General features: G+C 35.6%; 1 protein-coding gene and 1 long non-coding RNA gene across 2 annotated transcripts in view; one reads left to right on the forward strand and one right to left on the reverse strand.

Annotated features, from left to right (window-relative positions):
* Positions 1 to 19,159, reverse strand: part of LOC140344185 (LHFPL tetraspan subfamily member 7 protein-like) — a 116,015-nt gene that overhangs the window by 16,313 nt on the left and 80,543 nt on the right. The gene's annotated exons all lie outside the window — the stretch shown is intronic.
* On the forward strand, positions 8,753 to 14,870 carry LOC140322717 (uncharacterized). The gene is made up of 3 exons (XR_011919234.1): positions 8,753 to 8,859; positions 10,598 to 10,667; positions 14,254 to 14,870. It is a non-coding gene; the product is annotated as an uncharacterized lncRNA (long non-coding RNA).

The raw sequence follows: 19,159 nt of genomic DNA on the forward strand, positions 1-19,159 counted from the left end.
CAATAACATTTTGGAGAGTTGTGATCATAGATGGGTATTGTCATTACATCATTTGTATTCAAAGACTTAGTATGGGTTTAAAAATGGCAGCACTATGTTTCCATCACCATAAATAAAAAAAATAAAAGATCAGCTATAAAAGAGGTATAAACACCACTAAAAAAGTTTCAAGATAGAAACACATTGTCAATGCTTCTGTACTAAACTTTTTCCCACTTAAAAACCAAACATCTACTAAGCCTATCAATCTTTGTGCACCCTTTAAAGATTACATTTATGCATGTAATGGTAATGATAAAGTTGTGTCCCACCGGACAATAAATACAGCTGAGGAGTCGGATATACAGCTGGACAAAGCCGATAACATATCTAAGCACCCTTACATCTAGTTCCTTTCATTTTCCTTCTGTTTAATCCAGTAAAAGAAGAGCTTCTGAAGAAAAGTGGAACATTGATGTCATTTTCCAAGTGAGCCAGAGAATTCTGATGGAGGCAATGTAAGAAGTAGCCAGAGCTTCTTGTTTGTGGAGATTGACAACAAGCCACCCACTGTGGAGCTTAGATGTGACAGGTCTCATTTTCCGTGGTGGGAGAGATAAGTGACAGTTAAATCAGCGTGAACTCCCGATTACGCTTCAAGTGTTTGTTGTTGCAGACAGAATTGCCCAGTAAACCATTGGGTTTTTTTTTTCTATATTTTTTGTTTCATAATGCTTCTTTTGATAGTTACAAAGTATTGACTAGGAATTTGGGGTGATTGATCTTGGGCAGAAAAAAGGTCACAAGAGAACATAAATGAAAATAAAAACAAAGTTTTGCCTGTAAGCAAAAGTAAGTTTTTATAAAGTTTCATCAAGTTAGAAGACTTGTTACCAGCAGCACAAAAAAGCATATTAAAGAGAACCTGTACTTTTTTTTTTTAGGACAATGTATCTGCTTTTTTCTAGATAGACCAACACCTTGGCTAAAACTCACTTTCCCTTGCTTCCCATGTCACCCACTACAGCATCAAGAAAAAGCCTTTTGTAACACACTGGTAAGCTCAGTCACCACAAGGTATAGGACTTTCACATGTCCCCAAATAACAATGTTAGGTTTCACTGATAAACCCCATAGCCGCCAAGTTCAACAATGTAGTTAAAATAGAAAAGTCACATGTACCTCTAAATCCGGAAGAACCAGGCATTCTACAGGCTCCAGCACAGAGCAATTGGGCTATAGGCAAAGTATATGATCACTTTAAACCTAAATCTTAATAAACACCAGATATAAAGAACAAATAAAGAGGTGTGAAACATTCTACCTCATATGGGACAACTGGATATTATATTGGTTAGTTTGGATACTGTGCAGGTAAACAGTGATTTGCTGATTTAACAAAACATGTTTTATTTTGTATTATTATTATTATTTTGTACTATTGTATTTATTTGTATTTTGTATTATTTTATCTTCATCCAAAATTATTGAGTCAAGCAATCCCTTACAGTTCAGATAAACTGATATATGCATGTTTAAGTGAATCAGTAGATTGCAATTTCTTGCAATGAATCAAGTTTTTCTGAAGCACCAGATTTAACTCGCAACATCTCTTCAGTTGGATCACAGAGAGAGATTGGAAGCTTTAAACCCGAACTCCAACTTTATGAAGTTCCTGTACAGTAAATTCTGATTTTAAAAATTTATTGAAATAATAAATGGAGCATTTACTGCAATGTTCACCTTCTTCCCAACACTGTCCACACAGGATGTGGCATTCAACCCACTTGCTGTAAATCTAGCATTATAGTGTCCCACTGCGTAGAATGGTGCTTATGATTTATAACATGTGAACCTTTTGTGCAGCGGCAAGTATTTCCTCCTTATTGCTGATACCGGACAAAAGGAGAAAGAACCCAGTCATCACAAAACTAGTTGAAAGAAGCTAGAATTTAATTAATTTATTGAATTTGGATCAATTTAAAACAATCCTTACAATGGCTGACAATAAATACCCATTAAAGATTAATTCATGCAAACAGATGTGTCTACAGCATGATTTACTATGTAACTGCAGACAATAAAACAGTGGTTGTCAACTTTCCTAATATAGGGGACTTCAAGTCCGGTCCCTAACATTACAGATGGAGTGCCCATAATATCCATTTATTGTAACAATACAAAAAAGACATTAGACATGCAACAGGACACTGTCCAAAAGTTTGTGCATGCTAGAGGAGTTTTTGTAGACTGGGAACATGCTTCAGAAGACATCACTGGAGACACATGACAAGAAATCGCTAGTACTTCTGTCTTTGTGCCCCTACAGCCTACTACTTCAAAAATGAATTGTGGCACATGGGATTTTTTCTAGGTAATTATTATATGGATCATTGTTTTCAGGAACCACAAGGGCCACACAATATGTTCCAAAGGTCCATTAAATAAAGTTCTTGCAAAAATCGACAAAAATGTCATAGGATGTTTTACAAATCCTTTGGATCATTTGATGAATGGAATGCTACACATTCAGAACATTGAATATGCATGGATGAATAAATGGAAAGATCGATTTAGGTTAAATAGCCATCTCATTCACTCCGAGCTTCCCTGATAAATTCACCTTAGTATCCAAATTCCACTAACAGTATCTAACATTACCTTTCCCTATTACATGTATACCATTAAAATATTTTACAATATAATATAACAGAGTCCATGAAACATTTCCTATTTCACTGCTTTAGGTGAGGCGCGTTAAGTTATGAAATATGTGCTGCCTGCAGCCCACATCGAGTATTAAGTTCGGGATTACACAGAACTATATTTTTTATGTACAGAGAACAGAGCTTGCAATACAGAAGAGGAACAGTCACACAAAGACTTTCCACTTCACCCATAACATAATCTCATAGACTGAACACAGCTGCAGACTGACATTCATATACTGTAATAGGCATTGCATTCCAAAACAGAACTATGGCCTCCCCACACTTTTTAAGTTTTACTTTGCAAAGTTCTTACTAGGGAGGGGGTATAAGAGACAAAAATTAGGAAGAATTTACCTCGGGTTGTCACTGCCTTTTTCAGGTGTTTGCAAGTAGTTTAAAAAACCTAGCAGAATGGTGCATATTTTTTCTTTTCTTTTTCATTTTTTTTTAAGTGAAAGCACTTAAAACTGTTTGGAAACATTAAAATCAGTGAACAAGTATTTTTAAACATTTGCAAGCAGTACCAACTCGACCCCATGAGTGACTCTTGATTGCTGCATGTAGCGTTAAAAAAAGTACAGCTCCATTACCAGCCAGCTCCCATTCAAAAGACAATGAATGGACCCCATTGGTCCAATGATAATATTTTGCAAGCAGTTTTGAGCGGTAAACCACTTACATCAGTTTAAAAAAACTTCTCATTTGAACATGCCCTAATTAGTAATACCAGACTGTGCCTTTACCAATGTAATCAACCTGCTTTAAAAAGCCATGTGGACCGGAATTTACTTTATCTCACATCAACTTCTTGGGCTGCAAGACTTATTTATATTATTGTTTATACTCAATATTAGATGTTAAAAGATAAACATTTTAGATTTTTAAAACAATTATTCTGAATTTTAGCAACATTCTTTGATGGAAAATCATTTATTGCCATTTAAAACATGGACCTGGAACATTCTCTACCAGAGATTATTGCTGAATGTTGGACTGGCTGCTTTATAAATAGAACTTTTAGTAGTTTTTAGAAGGAAATAAAATGCTATTTTTTGGTATGCAAATAGCTCATTTTAGTTTTTTCTTTTTTACCGTAAAAATTGAATTCATACCAAAACATTCTTGAAAACAGACCTATTAGATGTGCCAAGCTGGCTAACAGGTTGAGTCTGTGAAGCATATGTGTGTTTTCTCCAGGTGGGAACATCTGATGGATATCCAGCAAAGCAAAGCAAGTCAGAATGGTGCCAAGTCACCGAACAGCTCCCTGGATAACAGGGGGTACTATCCTAACAGAGAGGACTGTGAGCAAAGCTCTGACCCTTATAACAATCTATGCAGAGTCTAGCCTTCTGCCTAATGGGGCCTGATGCTGTTACTGCAGGAAAACGGATGAATCAGACACAGATCTTTTGATTTATAGATCTTCAGAATGCATTAATGTATTTCACCCAAAGTGCTTGGAGTTACAGCTTGAGTATGATACTGCATACCTAATAGAAATTAAACTGAGATGAATTGGGCAGAACATGCTATCTGATGCCCTAAAGCCCATGGAAGTGTATAACACTTTCCTACACATCTATCTGGTGTTAAAATTGCCTAACCTGACCCATGACAAATCACTAATAGCATCTTGTCTGCAATTTGAAAACAGAATAGAATAAATCAATAGGGTTACCTAGAAGACATTTGAAAAGTATAATGCTGATTGTATCATTTAGTCATTACAGCAGATTTGTTCATAAACTGTAGGTATAAATGTCTACATATTGCAAAGTGAGATATTTATTCATAAATGTCAAGTTAGAAAATGGTTTGGGGTTAGTTTCATAGTAGTGAACTCCAACAGCTGTCATGTAGCAGAGAAGGGCTGATCTTCCTTGCTTTCCCCCTGTAGCAAGGAATGACCAAAGGTAATAAGCTATAGTTCATTGTTATATGTAATCTTTTGTTAACATAGGTGCATAGGAGATCAGGTCTTCCCTGACATCATCTAGACACTCAATATGGAAAAATAGGAAAAAGTTACCTTTATAAATTTGCACACTGCAGTATAGCTTATGTAAAAGATAAGCACAGCAGATACTACTTGTTACCTAGAACTAAAACTTAGAACATAACTACTGGATGAGAAAGCAACTATACAGAGGAGCAAAGAAACAAACTTTTAACATGTTTTACCCCACCCTGAGGCTTATTCTTTGAAGTGAATCTAATTTCTATATTTACGACACATGGGTGGTGAAACGCACCAGAGGAGATAAATCATATATGGTGATGCAATCTATGGAGTCTGTGGCTACTTGAATGTTTTGTTATATTCAAAAGTGTTTATAGTACAGGAACCCAATTTTTTTATTATGCTTGGAGAGCGGCCACTGCTATTTTCCCTGGATTTTCGGAGGGAAGCTGGATGTGTCCCTGTGGCTAGCACCGGCAACCAACATTATGTACAGAAAGTCCCTATGCAAATATATATATGTATTTGAAAATGGATGTATCTGTAAAACTTCTCCTAAGTTTTAAAATTTCATCCTCAAGACCAGAATGTGTTCCAACTGTTAAAATCTGAATTGGCTTCAAATATGTTTCTTCTTTACACAGCGTCTGAACTGGGAACGTTGAAATGTCCTTATGAATACACAACTTAAAGGAAGAAATTTTAATTTACTAGGTTGTCCTCCAGTATAAACTAACCCACAGGAGGTTTTCAGCTGCTACATCACAAAGATAGTAGTAATAGTAATCATAAAACAGATTTCATAGGCAGAATTTCACTCCAAGTGCATGACTTTTTTTATCAGACATCTGTTTCTTTATAATTGCAAAGCAAAAAAGTTTGAGTCCCACTAATCAAGCAAAAAATGAGTCCAAGATATAAAATCAACACTCTAGCAAACCAAGCCCGGGAACCCTAAAGTGAGGAAGTCAAATTGAAATATGTCAAACTTTAATTAGCTACTTTGTTCCTTTCCCATCTGCACTGAACAGAGGTTAATGAAATGGCACAGTAATGCCTATTGTGATACACTAGTGAGAATTCTAGTAAAAAAGGATTAATCCTAGGCACACTTATGAATTGTTTCCAGTACATTAATTTTAATATAATTTAACACCTTCTTCACTTTGCCATCTTAATATCCATATCATATGACGTTAATGTTCACATTCCTGATTGCTTTCGCAAATGAAAAACCCTTAGGATACTGTTTAGTATTTTAAGATGAATAGCTGTCCTGCCATCATTACACCACAAGCCGACATAGCTGAATAATTTTCTTTATTATAATAATCAAACACGTTTTGTGTTGTTTCTACTGTATTTTATCTGAAGGCCAGTGATTACATATAGAAGTCTAGTATTGTGCTGTAACCATAAAATACAGAAATATATTCAGTTGCTGTCATTGCTTGCAATACAATGCTGTCATTGCTTGCAGACAAATTTACCCATCCTACATCCTACATCCTTATGCCCGTCCTACAACTAAATAATATGACAGTATGATAAAAAATGTATGAGCAAACATTATCTTAAAGCAGAACCAAACTACTGGAAAATGTGTCAAGTTTTATGTCCCAGGAGTTTTCTGCAAGTACGCACAGCATATACCATAATGTATTATTAATTGCATATGTAGCCATTTTAATAAACCTCTCCACCTCTCCTTTTTCTGTGTTCCCCTCCAATAATCACAATTCCACCTTCTCCCGGTCTTCTTCCATTTTTGCCATTTTAATTGACAAGGCGAGGATGATGTAATTATTGATACCTTGTCCCAGTACAGAATTGTGCCAAGACTAGAACAGAACTTTCTCTTCTATCTTTAAACAAGCTTGGCTTTGCTATTTTTTGAATAGGACTTTATTTCTGCTTTAGGTGAAAACCAAATTTCAAAATGATAAATAGATCCAGAGTTATATGTAGCTGAAATTATCTATTAATATCTACTTTTTCTGTAGTTAAGCTTGACCTTGGCCCTTCTACTTCACAAGCCTCCCTACTGGTCAAAAGAAACTTTCCTATCACATTAAAAAACAAGAACAAAGTTAACATTCACACACAACTTTAGCTGCTCACATTTCTGGATTTTTAACTCTTACTAGTTTTGTCCCCCACTTAGACTATAACATGACAGTAAATTGGAAAGATGCATATAACATGTTAGCACACAAGTACGGCAGCACAAACCATTGGCTTCTTTTTCTACTTCTCTCTTGGCCAGTCTGATCTCTGCTGTATACAAATAGCAAAATATTTAATTCAGTTACTTACCATACCAACCTGTTAAATATATACATGTCATTTATCAATAAATACATTGATTTGGAATTGATCCACAGTATATGACTGTTACCCACAATCAGAGGGTAACAGTCATATAATCACAGATTTCTGGCAAGCTTATCATACAATGTATTTGTAATTTCTAACATAACCTAAATCATACAGACTTCTGTCATAATCAAATTTTGTTTATTCCTAGAATTATTATTATAAACTGAAAGTTCATTAGAATTACAATGTATTAGTACATTTCCATATATCCAGCATGGGTAATTGTCTTGAAGAAGGTTCAGCTGGCAGAGAACAAGACATTAGGAAATCACCTTTGTGACTTGCATGTTGTCTGCTTTGTGATGGCTTTTCCCCCATTATACATATAGAACTGTCATCTCACTCACGGACCTAATCACAGCTGTGACACAGGAATGACAGCGCTCTGATTTCATAGCTGCTGATAAATGGGTGTCACAAGCCTTTCTCATTTTACATAGTGTCTTGTAAATCATCCTGAATTTATTTACTTAGTACCAGTAGAAAGATCAATGAAATGCTTTCCAGTCATTGTTACTCACCTACAGAACACAAATTTTTAGCATTGAACATTTGGCCCAATTTTATACTTTCTCAAAATTTTTCTGATCTAAAGTGAAAAAGTGTTCTCATCAGGGAGATTTCTTGTTTTCTGGATTTAACAGGAAATTAGAGAAAACTTCACAGAAGTCGAGGTATTTCCATTTTACATAGATGACATTGAAACATTTGTGCCTTTGGCACTGGCCATGAGGACAAATTGAAAGGTAAATCTATCTAATGGGAACATGGATAGCCATAAAAAACAATCTGATATATAATGGAGGACCACAGTACACATGCTGGATTTTTCACCAACATAAGCACAACTATTCGTTTCAGGTGCCAATTATCTAGCATGTGTATGTATCTTAAAGAAAGATTTGCATATACTTTACGAGTATAATTGTTTACTTAACTATTACGAGTTTAATTGTTGTCCAACCGAAGTGTTGCCTGAACCAGCAAGTGTTGCAGTCACCGAGGGAACAACTCCATTAGGCAGCTGGTGATTCTGCCATGGATAGATGTTGCCATTCTGACATACACAGGAAATAATACATTTAAAAAGCTCAAAGTAAAATCAAAACAATAAAACAAACGCTAAGTTCCGTTTTGATGTTAGTGATAGCAATTTATCTAATAGGTTGGAAAACAGAATCACCAATTTCGACTGAAACAGCCTGTTAGGGAGAGATAACTAAAGATTACCAACGAATGCCTATACTTCCTTTGTTTTAAATGTTAGTCCCAGTACAGTGTTAAAGTTCCAGCCGGGGAGGCTCTGAATCGAAGACCATTATCTTAATGATAATCTGCTTTCCCTGTCCAGCGGGACGGCATTAATTGTCGGTAACACATGCTGAACTATTGGAAAATGCAGAAAATTTGCATATATTTTCCCAGTGCTAAGCACTGTCCCCTCTCTTCCCTGTTCTACAGATTTGTGATAAATAGCAACTTGCTGACAAACTGTGTGCTGTGCATTTTTGCAACTGTATATATCTGCATGGGTTATTATTTCCAGTATATAAAAAGGGAAATCTGCTAACTTAACTTCAAAATTTGTTTTGACTATATTGCATATTAAATCATAAGATTCTCTTGAACATAAATCTTCAAATAAAATTTATATTAAACTTAAAATATATAATAAGCTTTGGTCTGTTTTCTCTTTCTATCTGTGTTTTTGTTCCATTAGTTCCAAGGCAAAATGACCCAAGATGATAAAAGGGCCCCAAAGATTCCTTGGCATGCCATTGCTGCTACTACACCTTATATTCTGCATCTTAATTAAGCTGTATAGTGGTATGTTGATTTTTTGGAATGTCTTCCATTGATATCAAAAAACTCAGATCCTGTTTTTATTTTACTAAACAAAAAAAATTAACATAAAATAAACCTAAATATAGGTTCATAATTATGAATACATGCATGGAATTAATACATAAAGTTGAAATGTAATGCAATTGATTAACAAAAATAAAATGTACAAATAAAAGGTCAGCGAAGGTGATGGCAGACATTACAGCAAAGGAAACCTGGAACATTTGTTGAATGACTGGGGCACAAGCCCTATGTACTTCGGTATAGTTAAAATTCAAAAAAATTTAGAGGGGAACCTTAACATATAGTATTTTACTAAAAAGTATAATATAAAATAGTACTAAAGGTAATGTTATAAAAATTATGACATGCAAAAAATATATTTAGTATATATATTTAGTATTTGCATTACTTAGTAGTAATACCATGAATGTATAAACCATTTTAAGCAAGTAAGCAATGACCCAAGGACCGTTTTGAGGTGATGACAGAAATTAAAGCAAAGGAGCACTTGTTAAAAGACCCAGAGCATATGCTCTAGGCACCTAGGTGTAGTGAAAAAAAGTTTTTTAGGAGTATCTAAACCTTAATATTACTTAACGTTAAATCGGAGCTGAATTCCTATTCAAATCAGATCCTGGTTCAATAAGTTCAATTCAAAAGTATAATATAAAATAATCCTAAAAATAAGTTTATAATTATGATTATTCATGCAACAAATAAAATTATTATATGTTATTACTGAGTAGTAATAATAGGAATGTACAAAATATTGTGAGTAGGAAAGCAAAGATCCAAAGACCACTTTTTGGGGCAATGGCAAGTATTTGTTAAAAAAGGGCACCCAGGGCATGCATCCAGTGTGCCTCATTCTAGCAAATACACCTAAAATAAAAGTGTATCTAAACCTAAATACTTAAACCAAACTTGTTGTTGCACATCTGATGTTAGTTGCAGCAGCACAAAGCCATAGGAAATTTCTACAAATAGTCTGCACAGTGTAGAAAGAGAAAATGTGAATAAAGTATGGGAGGAAGAAAATATAAACTTTTATTTTACTTGCCACTCTTTACAAAACAAATTGTTTCTGACAATTTAATTTTACAATAATGTTATCATTATTTCTGAAGAATATATACTGGAAAACCCAAATTTAAAATGCAACATACACAGTTTTGGCTAATACGGATTTACCTAATTAAATTGTAATAAATGGAAGCTGCAAATACAAACATTTGACTAATCTGAAGGTAGATCCTAATGGGTGGGGGTAATGATTCTTTGTTTGCTTTTGTGTCAGTTTTTCTTCCACCTACAATTTTGTTGTGCCCATTAAACACAAAATATATTCTGTTTTTATTGTCAGCTGGAAAAACATTTGAAGTCAATCTCGTGCATGAAAATGACATTTTAATATAACTAGTAACTCAGATGACTGTTTTCACAGATTGTATTTAATCTAACCAGAAACATATTTACACCTTGCCTTACATTGCATTAAATCAAGCTACACATTAATGTCGTTTCCTGTAAATCTGTAAGCTGAATGTGGAAGGAATCATTTTACTTGCTGTTTAGAGCTATTTCATGTTGTGTGATTGCTTCTAAAAAGATAATATATTGCACTAAGAAACTCTGAGAATGAATATTTGATTATTCTGCTGGTATAATAAGATTTAGTTGCTTCTATGGCTTAAAGGTCTTACCACTTTTCTTATAGGTTTATCAAGATCTTTCTTACATCTGAACTTCAGGAAGATATAAAAGACACAAAAGCATACAGTTTTGTGGTAATTAATACATCATTAAATGTATTTATTAAAGTAAGTGTAGATACCTGAATGTGGTCTGGTATCAGTTTTCCCCTGTATAGCAGGGAGCAAGAAGAAGTACAAGGAGCCAATCAGTTGTGCCATAGTGCTCATATGCTACCAAAGATCATGCTGAATGGAAGACACAGCTTGCAAGTTGTAGGGAAGGAGCTGATGTTTGCAAAGTGGCAATGGGTACAGAGACTCTCAGTACCTGATTATGTAACATTCAGAATGATTTCCATCAATGTGTCAAGTGAGTGACACGGGCACCATTTCCTCCACTGATACTGCGGCATCATTCTGTCCATGACATACAGGCACCATTCTGACCACTGTTACGGGGGTAACATTTTGACCATGACATATGGGAACCATTCTGACCAGTTTTACAGGGGGAACATTCTGACCATAACATATGGGCATCATTCTGACCACTGATACTGGAACATCATTCTGACTACTGTTACAGGGGCAACATTCTGACCCCGGACATACAAGCAACAATCAGAATACTGACACAGATATAACATTCCTGTGTCTGTGCTAAATAAGACAGCCAGTTCAATACTTTATAGGATTTCAGTGGCAGTCAGGGCATCATACCTTAAGGAAGGTATTGAAATTACAAATCAAGCAAAGAATACATGGATTATAAAAAGCAGACATTGGCAGCTGTGATATATTATTACGTTTAAAGATAACTGAATCAAAAAAAAAAAAAAAACAAAATGTAGTGAGTGTATTATTTTTCTCGTTTTAAGCTAAATTTTTTTTTTTTTGAAAGCACCGAAAGTACCTGTTGATCATGTCACAATGCCGTGACCTAAACGTATAGTTTTTTTAGCTTCATTCTTCAAACTATTACTCCTCAATGACAATGTAATAGAGATGAGTAAGGGCAGACATTTGTGTGGTCAAGCTTAGATGGCATGCATGGCTCCCTCCTTACATACAATGGAGGAGTGAATGTAGCCACCCAGGGAATGGAAGTGCGTTATTTGCAGGAGTACCAAAAAAGACACCAGGCACCTATTCGAAGGACTGGTAAGCTGCAGTATATTAAACTTTAGTTGTTTTGGTTTTTATACACTTTCACTTTTCACAAAGTTCTATTTTAAATGGCCTCTAATCTAAATCTCAAAGTGATAACATTGACATGTTCTTGTTCTTACATTCCTATTGACCAAAATGGTATTGAAAAGATGCCAGATTCTGACACTTAAAATAAATAATTTCTGCTATTACTGGGAATTCATCTTCTGTGTCCCTGCAAGGACAGCATGCAGTTTCCCAATTTCATCCTTCATTTCCCTGGCAGATGTTCTAAGCTTTTGAAAGTCTGTCATTTAGAATTGTCTGTTACCGATGTAGGCAATACCTGTTCCTTGTCACACCGCAGCAAATTTGCTTTGAGCAAGTAAAAAAGGTCTGATTTCATTTTAGGTCTTTTATCAAGACATTGGGAATAAGGCACAAAGCACAAAATAACTCTTCTTTTTATTGGTTGACCAACAATTCAATTGGTATAAATTATTTACAACTTTCACCAACAACTGCTTTTTTAAAACTGCATGCTGATGCTGATGAGAAGTAGTAGTGATGCAAAAAAAAGTTTATCAATACCATACCCTAGTTTCTGAACTTGAAAGACAGAAACACAAATACATTGGTAGGTAAAACACATCTCTTACTGTATATGAATTTCATCATTGTCTTAAAGTGAAACTAAATATAGGTAGCATTTAAGAATTATAAATGGGCCTATGTAGTACTCTAAAAATTATATATTTTTTCACAATTCTCCTGAAAAACAGCAGTGCGATTTGTAGTATATGATGGTGCTTAGGCATACCTGCAATGTAGAATCTAGGGTTCTGCTGCCTCTGTTAGTCTCAGGAGATTGTGGGCCTCATTTAATAAAGCTCTCCATACACTTTCATCAGTAAACCTTGGTGATCCAGCAAACCTGGAATGGATTTCTTAAATGTCATTTGTTAGCAAATGTTTTCAATCATGAACCATATCTGTTCCAAGTTTGCCGGATAACCCATGTACACTGAGGAAAGTGTATCTCCTCCAGCCTTGGAGAGCTTTAAAAAATCAGGCCCTTTGAGTGAGATTTATCGATGTCACTTCTATTCTGCACAATAAGAGTGAGCAGTGAACACAATGGGCCTTATCATTGGTGAACTTGGGTGATCCAGCAAATGGATTCCTTAAAAGTCATTTGCTATTATTTCATAGCAAATTTTTTCAATCCTGGACCAGATCCATTCCATGTTTTCTGGATCACCCAGGTTCACTGATGAATGTACGTGCTCCAGTCTTGGTGATCATTAATAAATCTGGCTCATTGTTCTCCTTGCCATTATTAGACAAAACTCTGCCTCTACCAAGATGGCTGTCTCTACACAGAGACACAGTGCAGGTGTGGTTAGTCATTTATGGGAAGAAGATTGACGGCTGGCAATACTGGTGCTTTTGCCCCTACCGAACACAGAAAACTACATATTAAAACAAGTCACTCTGCACAAGACAAGAGAGCAGTTGTGACCAGTCTATTACATACATTATAATGCACGGAAGTATGGTACAGAAATTTTCTTTGGACTACTGAATAGATTTGAAGGACAGATTGTACAGATTAATTGTTGTAATTCATATATTGCTCAACAGGTAGTCAACACACATGGTGGTGTCAGATATCAGCTATAGACGGGCTGGAAAAACATACAACACATTTTAGGACACTGAGACATTATTAGGAAAAGCCTTAATGCAGTGTTTATCAACCAGGGTTTTGTGGAACTCTAGGGTTCCTTCAGAAGATGCCAAGGGTTCCTTGAGCTATGAGCAATGTGGACATTTCAATTTAGTTACCTTGACACCAATGATCTTTTTGGCTATGGTAAGGGTGACATTCTTCCCAATGACCACCACACTGTGAGCTGTTTTATAGTAATCATAGCTGGGGTTCTCTAACAACCTGTTTTGTCCCCCTATGTTAGAAAATGTCTAGAACCGCTGCCCTAATGTATATGTTTATGATCTATACCAGCCAGGCGTACATATCAATGATACCGCAACAGCTTCAGATGTAGTACCGGATACTTTTTACAATAAACAGTGACAGGCAGTAGATTGCATTTGGATGTTTACACAGAATATGAGACTTTTATGTACAACAAATAGCCCTTGCTTTTACTTGTGTGCCCTGATGACTGATCTTGCTTACAGAGTACATAAAATAGACCGGGGCTGGGTTTGTACATGGTGAAAATAGCAGTGTGAAAAACTGCATCCTAGTATCCATTAATATGAATCCAATGTACTGATAGTTAAAAAAAAAACCTTAACAGTATAAACAAGGCAGTTTATTGCATATTTAAGACAATATCTACCAAGTGTGTATATGGAATAGGGGGCCATATCTACTCGCATTTCCATTTAAATGAGCACAGCACACAGTTTGTATTGTTCACTTTTATATTTGGCAGTGAAATAGATGAGATAGAAATGTCATGATGATGTCTGATAAAGATGATACATTTTTGTTTCACAGATGAAATACAGACCTCACTAATGAAACAGAATTTCGCAGGACACAGAATGAAATCGGCTAAAAATGAAATCTTCTACCATGAAATTATTACTGGATTGGACGTCCCTTTTTAATTTGACCATAAACTCCTTTTTTCCCCAGCACAACCCCCTAATCAAAATCCCAGACTCTTCTTTCCTCAATGTGAGTGAACATCAACTTGGTAGCATAACCCTTCTGCATGGCCCATGGGCCAGTTATGACGTAGCTATCTACGGTCCATTATTACATAAATAGTGGTCCATCTGACAGCATTTTTAACAGTTCACAAACTCAGTCATTATGGAGTTTTGGATTTTAGGATTGAGTTTTGCCACTTTCCCTGATAAAGGCAGACAAAATAATACATATTTTGTTTTGTTTGTTTTTGTTTTGTTTTGTTTTTTGTTTCTTTACATAAAAGATAAAAGAAATGGTACTGTATGCGATCTGCAAGAAGGAGCCAGTAAAGCAACCTATTTCTCTTTTCCTTCATTGGGAAATAAACATAAAAACTCTTTTTAATTGAATATACAGTATTTTGTCAGCAGCTATAGCTCCATAGGTATTGGTATAATGATATTATACCAATAATTATACTTATTGTCCACAGTTATTGGTTTATAAAATATAGGAACTTCCATTACTGAGGCGATGGAAGGGTTATGTCATGGTTGCTGGTTTCCTGATATTGTTATCATTCATTTTTAGGTGTGCATTTATTTTAGGTGGAGATCAGACATCCGGTGACCATTGACCTTCTGACGTCTCAAGCAAATATATGCTAAGGTTTATTCAATAAGACTGCAAATTTAATCTTTAAAGACAGCTTACTTTTTCTTAACAAACTATTTCTTGACTTTGGAAGTAGAACTCTGATCAGCTTATAAAGTATTTATGTATGCTTAACAAGGAGTAAAAACACTTTAAAACAAATCCTCATTGAACTCTGTAGCTACGATTGTTGTGGATCATTTTCATCTCTAAATTTAACAAGAGAAGCGGTATAGTTAAATCATTTTACATTAAAAAGAAGGCTAGCAGGTAGGTACCTGTTGGCAGACGGGTAAAAAACAAAACAATCTAGGAGGAGGAAACATAAAAACATTTTTTCTAAGATTTTTAAGGATTGATTTATCCATCCCAGGCCTTTTTAGGTCTGCACCTTTCACGGCAGAAATCTTTTGTACACAATATAATTCAATAGATTCTATACTGACCTTCTACGAAGAGTAATAAATATGACTTGAAATGGGTTGGGTGCTGCATTCTAATGCAATCCCTGTCATCTACGTGAGATCAAATGGATTCCCAGTTCTGTCATTGCGTGGCATTAGTTTTAAAAGCAACTGTAAGCAATTTCAGTAAATCAGTATGTGCGTTTTCAGTAGTGTCCCCTCCATGTCCACTCCATGTTTTACTTTGGAATGGGTGTATTCACACATTTATCTCTTGTATTCAGTTTTAAAGGCATATCTTTATCATAATCCATGTCTAACTCACCACTGGGGTCTGAAGCGGGTCATTCTGAATGGGAGCTCTGTCATGCCTTGTGGTGTTAAATGTGTTCTGCCAGTGCCGATTTGGGTATCATTTTCAGAATCTTGTTTGACTTCAGTTTAGATGCTATATCAATACAATGGATCTCTAAGGCTTTCTAATTGCACTTGATTTATTACAGCTCTCCAAGACTGGAAAGATAGACTATCATAGGGAAACCTGAGTGATCCAGCAAACCTTGAATAGATGTGGTACAGGATAAAAAAACATTTTCCAACTAATAACTAATGAGTTGGAGGAAACACTTCCCAGGTTTGCTGGATCACAGGTTATCCCATGATAGTCTATCTTCTTCTTCAGTCTTGAAGTGCTTTAATAAATCAGACCCAATGAATGAGGACCCAAGGGGAAGAAAGAATATTACTATATACTGTATGTATTACAAATAAATAGTTAGATTTTTACTAATCACATTGAAATGCTAATAATGTAAGAGAGATTGGAGCCCAACCTGCTGGCTGCCCATTATACATATTTTATTTTTATTATGATAATATGCAATATTTATATTTACCTGTCTAAAAGAAAAAAATATATTCCAATTTTATTTATGTATTTTTAGTCTTAAAAATAGCAAACAAGGTAGGAAAATATGTTCAAAACCATTATGCATTCTCTTTAAGAGCCACAGTAAATAAATGGCACTCCAATTTTACAGTACAAACAAACCACAAGTTCCTCTTGGCTTCCAAATCCTTTGAAATGTGAAAATGCTCACTGTTTGAGCGATGTGGCCACTTCAAAGCATTTAATTGTTGTCGGCTGTTATCTAACTGGACTATTTTCTGTTGCTTGAGAGATGGTGTTATCAGCAAGTGGCCACCCTTCAGTGATGAGAATCAAAACATTATCGCCCTGTACCTTCCACAAATGTTAGTTCAATCCTTAGTAACGGGCTGATTAAATGGAATTGGTTCACTGATCAAGCAACATCTAGGATTTTTTTTGTTCTGTTAACCATTTCACGTGTTCTTTTTTTTTTTCTGTTTCTTTTTCTGTCTTTTTGGTTCCTATAGTAAGAACCGAAAATTTACTATATTGTATGTAGTGTGTCGCCATTTTAGCTATGCACACTCATAAAAGAAAGCTGGCTTCTATGTCTGTACAGAAAAAATAATTGTTCAGTATAAAAATTATATTTTTGCCATTATTTTCAATTCTCTTTGACAACAATTTGTTTTCTATGAGCCATCCAGGTTCTTGCTAATTGGGAACTGTTGATTGGACAGTCTCTGTTCTCCCCAAAACAGTGACCAGAAACCTCCACCAACTCTTTACTCTTTCTATCTACTCCTCTCCAAAATGCTTTTGTTTTTGAAAGGGCTAACTACAAAATCAGTGGAAAGGCTTTGACATAATTTCTACAAGTATGACTGTTCTCATATAAGAGGGTAGATCATTTTTGCCCAATGAACCTTTTTGCTTGTCTCGAACAGAAATCTAGCATGTGTTCAGCAGTCCCCAACATCTTTCATCAATATGCCCTGGCGGAAGAAGTGAGTGGAGATGACTTCTGTACTTTCCTTTAGGTTAGACAACAGCTGGGTGCAACTCCTTTTCCTCCTAACTCCACAGAACTGAACAGTGCTGTGTGTACAGAGCTCCTCCTGTCACTGGAAACAATCACAAAAGATCATTGTGATAATCATTGTGAAAAAGGATCAATTATTGCAATTTACCTTTATCACCTTTTACCAAAACTTGTACTGGGTGGACAGAACACGGTGTGGGTCTATCCTAGCTGTGACTGTGATTATTAATAAAAACAGCTGTTTGTACTCTAAAATATAGTTTCAGGGCTCCATAAACATGACTAGATAGAATCATATTTGTGTTCTTTCTAAAAAGGTTATTTCTTTCTTGTGACTTGGGAAAATCATCTTCGGAGAATACTAACCAGTGTCTTGTGACTTCCCATTTAATGTTTCCCGCCTAGTTTCTAGCTAGATATTCAGTAGAAATCACCCTGGGGGCAGAATATCCATTTTAAACCATAAAATATTCTTCCAGCTTCCTGTTAAGTCTGGTAGAGTACAAAGATAACCATGAGCCAGCAACACACTGCCAAACTACTGAAGCCACAGAAAAAGAACATCAAGAAGCTCTTTGTGATCTCCTAAATGGTGACATTTCATAACTTGAAACTATCTACAGGATTTCAATACAGTAACTAGACATTGTCAATGAATACCTTACAACAGGGGTGTCAAACTCAAATTCACAGAGGGCCGAAATTAAAAACTTAGAACAAGTTGGGGGCAAAACTTAATAAATGTATTGAAAAAATTGGGGAAGTTTACTACTTCATTCATAACTAACAAAAACAAACCGCTCTACATACACTTTAGAGTTGAAAAGACTAATTTCTATCTATCTATGCAGGCTGTGTGTTGTTCATCCTCTCACATCACAAGTTTGTCTGACACTAAATATTACACTACGCAGTCTCTAATAGATTGAAACAAACACAATGTTTCTGGTAGTCAGGCACCATGTGATCATTGCCTAGGCTTTGTGTCACATGATGGGTGTACAGGAATAATGTCTATGTATTGCATGTATTAAAAATAATGATGTGAGGTGGTAATATAGACGATCCTGCCATATATAAAGAAATGAATGGAGATTCTCTGTGCATGTTCCAGCACACTATAATAGATCCTCAGCCTAATACTGACTGTAAGTCCTCCCAGCTATGTACTACAATCATAGAAGTACAGTTGGGATGATTTAACCCATTATTTTTCTGCTGCTGGTACTGCCTGATATAGAAGATTCAAATTAACCGCTGTGCCGCTTTTATCATTTGCATGCAGAACTACGGTTACAATGTATTACTGTAAGCGTTTGTAATGTGTGAGAGGGGGGCGGGGAGGGGCAGAGATATCTCACCTACTCTTCCATAGACGTGAATGATGCCGAGACTACAATTCCCAGCATTACTTGCGTCAATAGAACAGTCAATAGAACTGAACAACAATGCGGGGCCACGCATATGCCGCTGGTCTATAGACGCCAGATCTAATTCATTTTCGGAAAAGAAAAAGGCCTTGCAGGCCAGATTTGGTAGTTTGACACTCAGCCCTAAAACAATCCTGCTGCAAAATTTAATTGTTCTAAAATCGCTCAAACTGACATTTCTGGCATTGTTGACTTCCCCTGACCATAGCATCTCCACATTAATAAAAAAAAAATCCGCAAACAGACAGGTACAATATTCATTCAGCATTCCCTTCAGCAATAAAAAACATTTACCTGCCTGATGGCTGCCTTCTCTTAGGAAAATGCTGAGGTGTGCATCCGCAGCTCGTTGTACAATATTGGGATG

This window comes from Pyxicephalus adspersus, chromosome 1 (assembly GCF_032062135.1).
Source record: "Pyxicephalus adspersus chromosome 1, UCB_Pads_2.0, whole genome shotgun sequence".
Classification (NCBI taxonomy): Eukaryota; Metazoa; Chordata; class Amphibia; order Anura; family Pyxicephalidae; genus Pyxicephalus; species Pyxicephalus adspersus.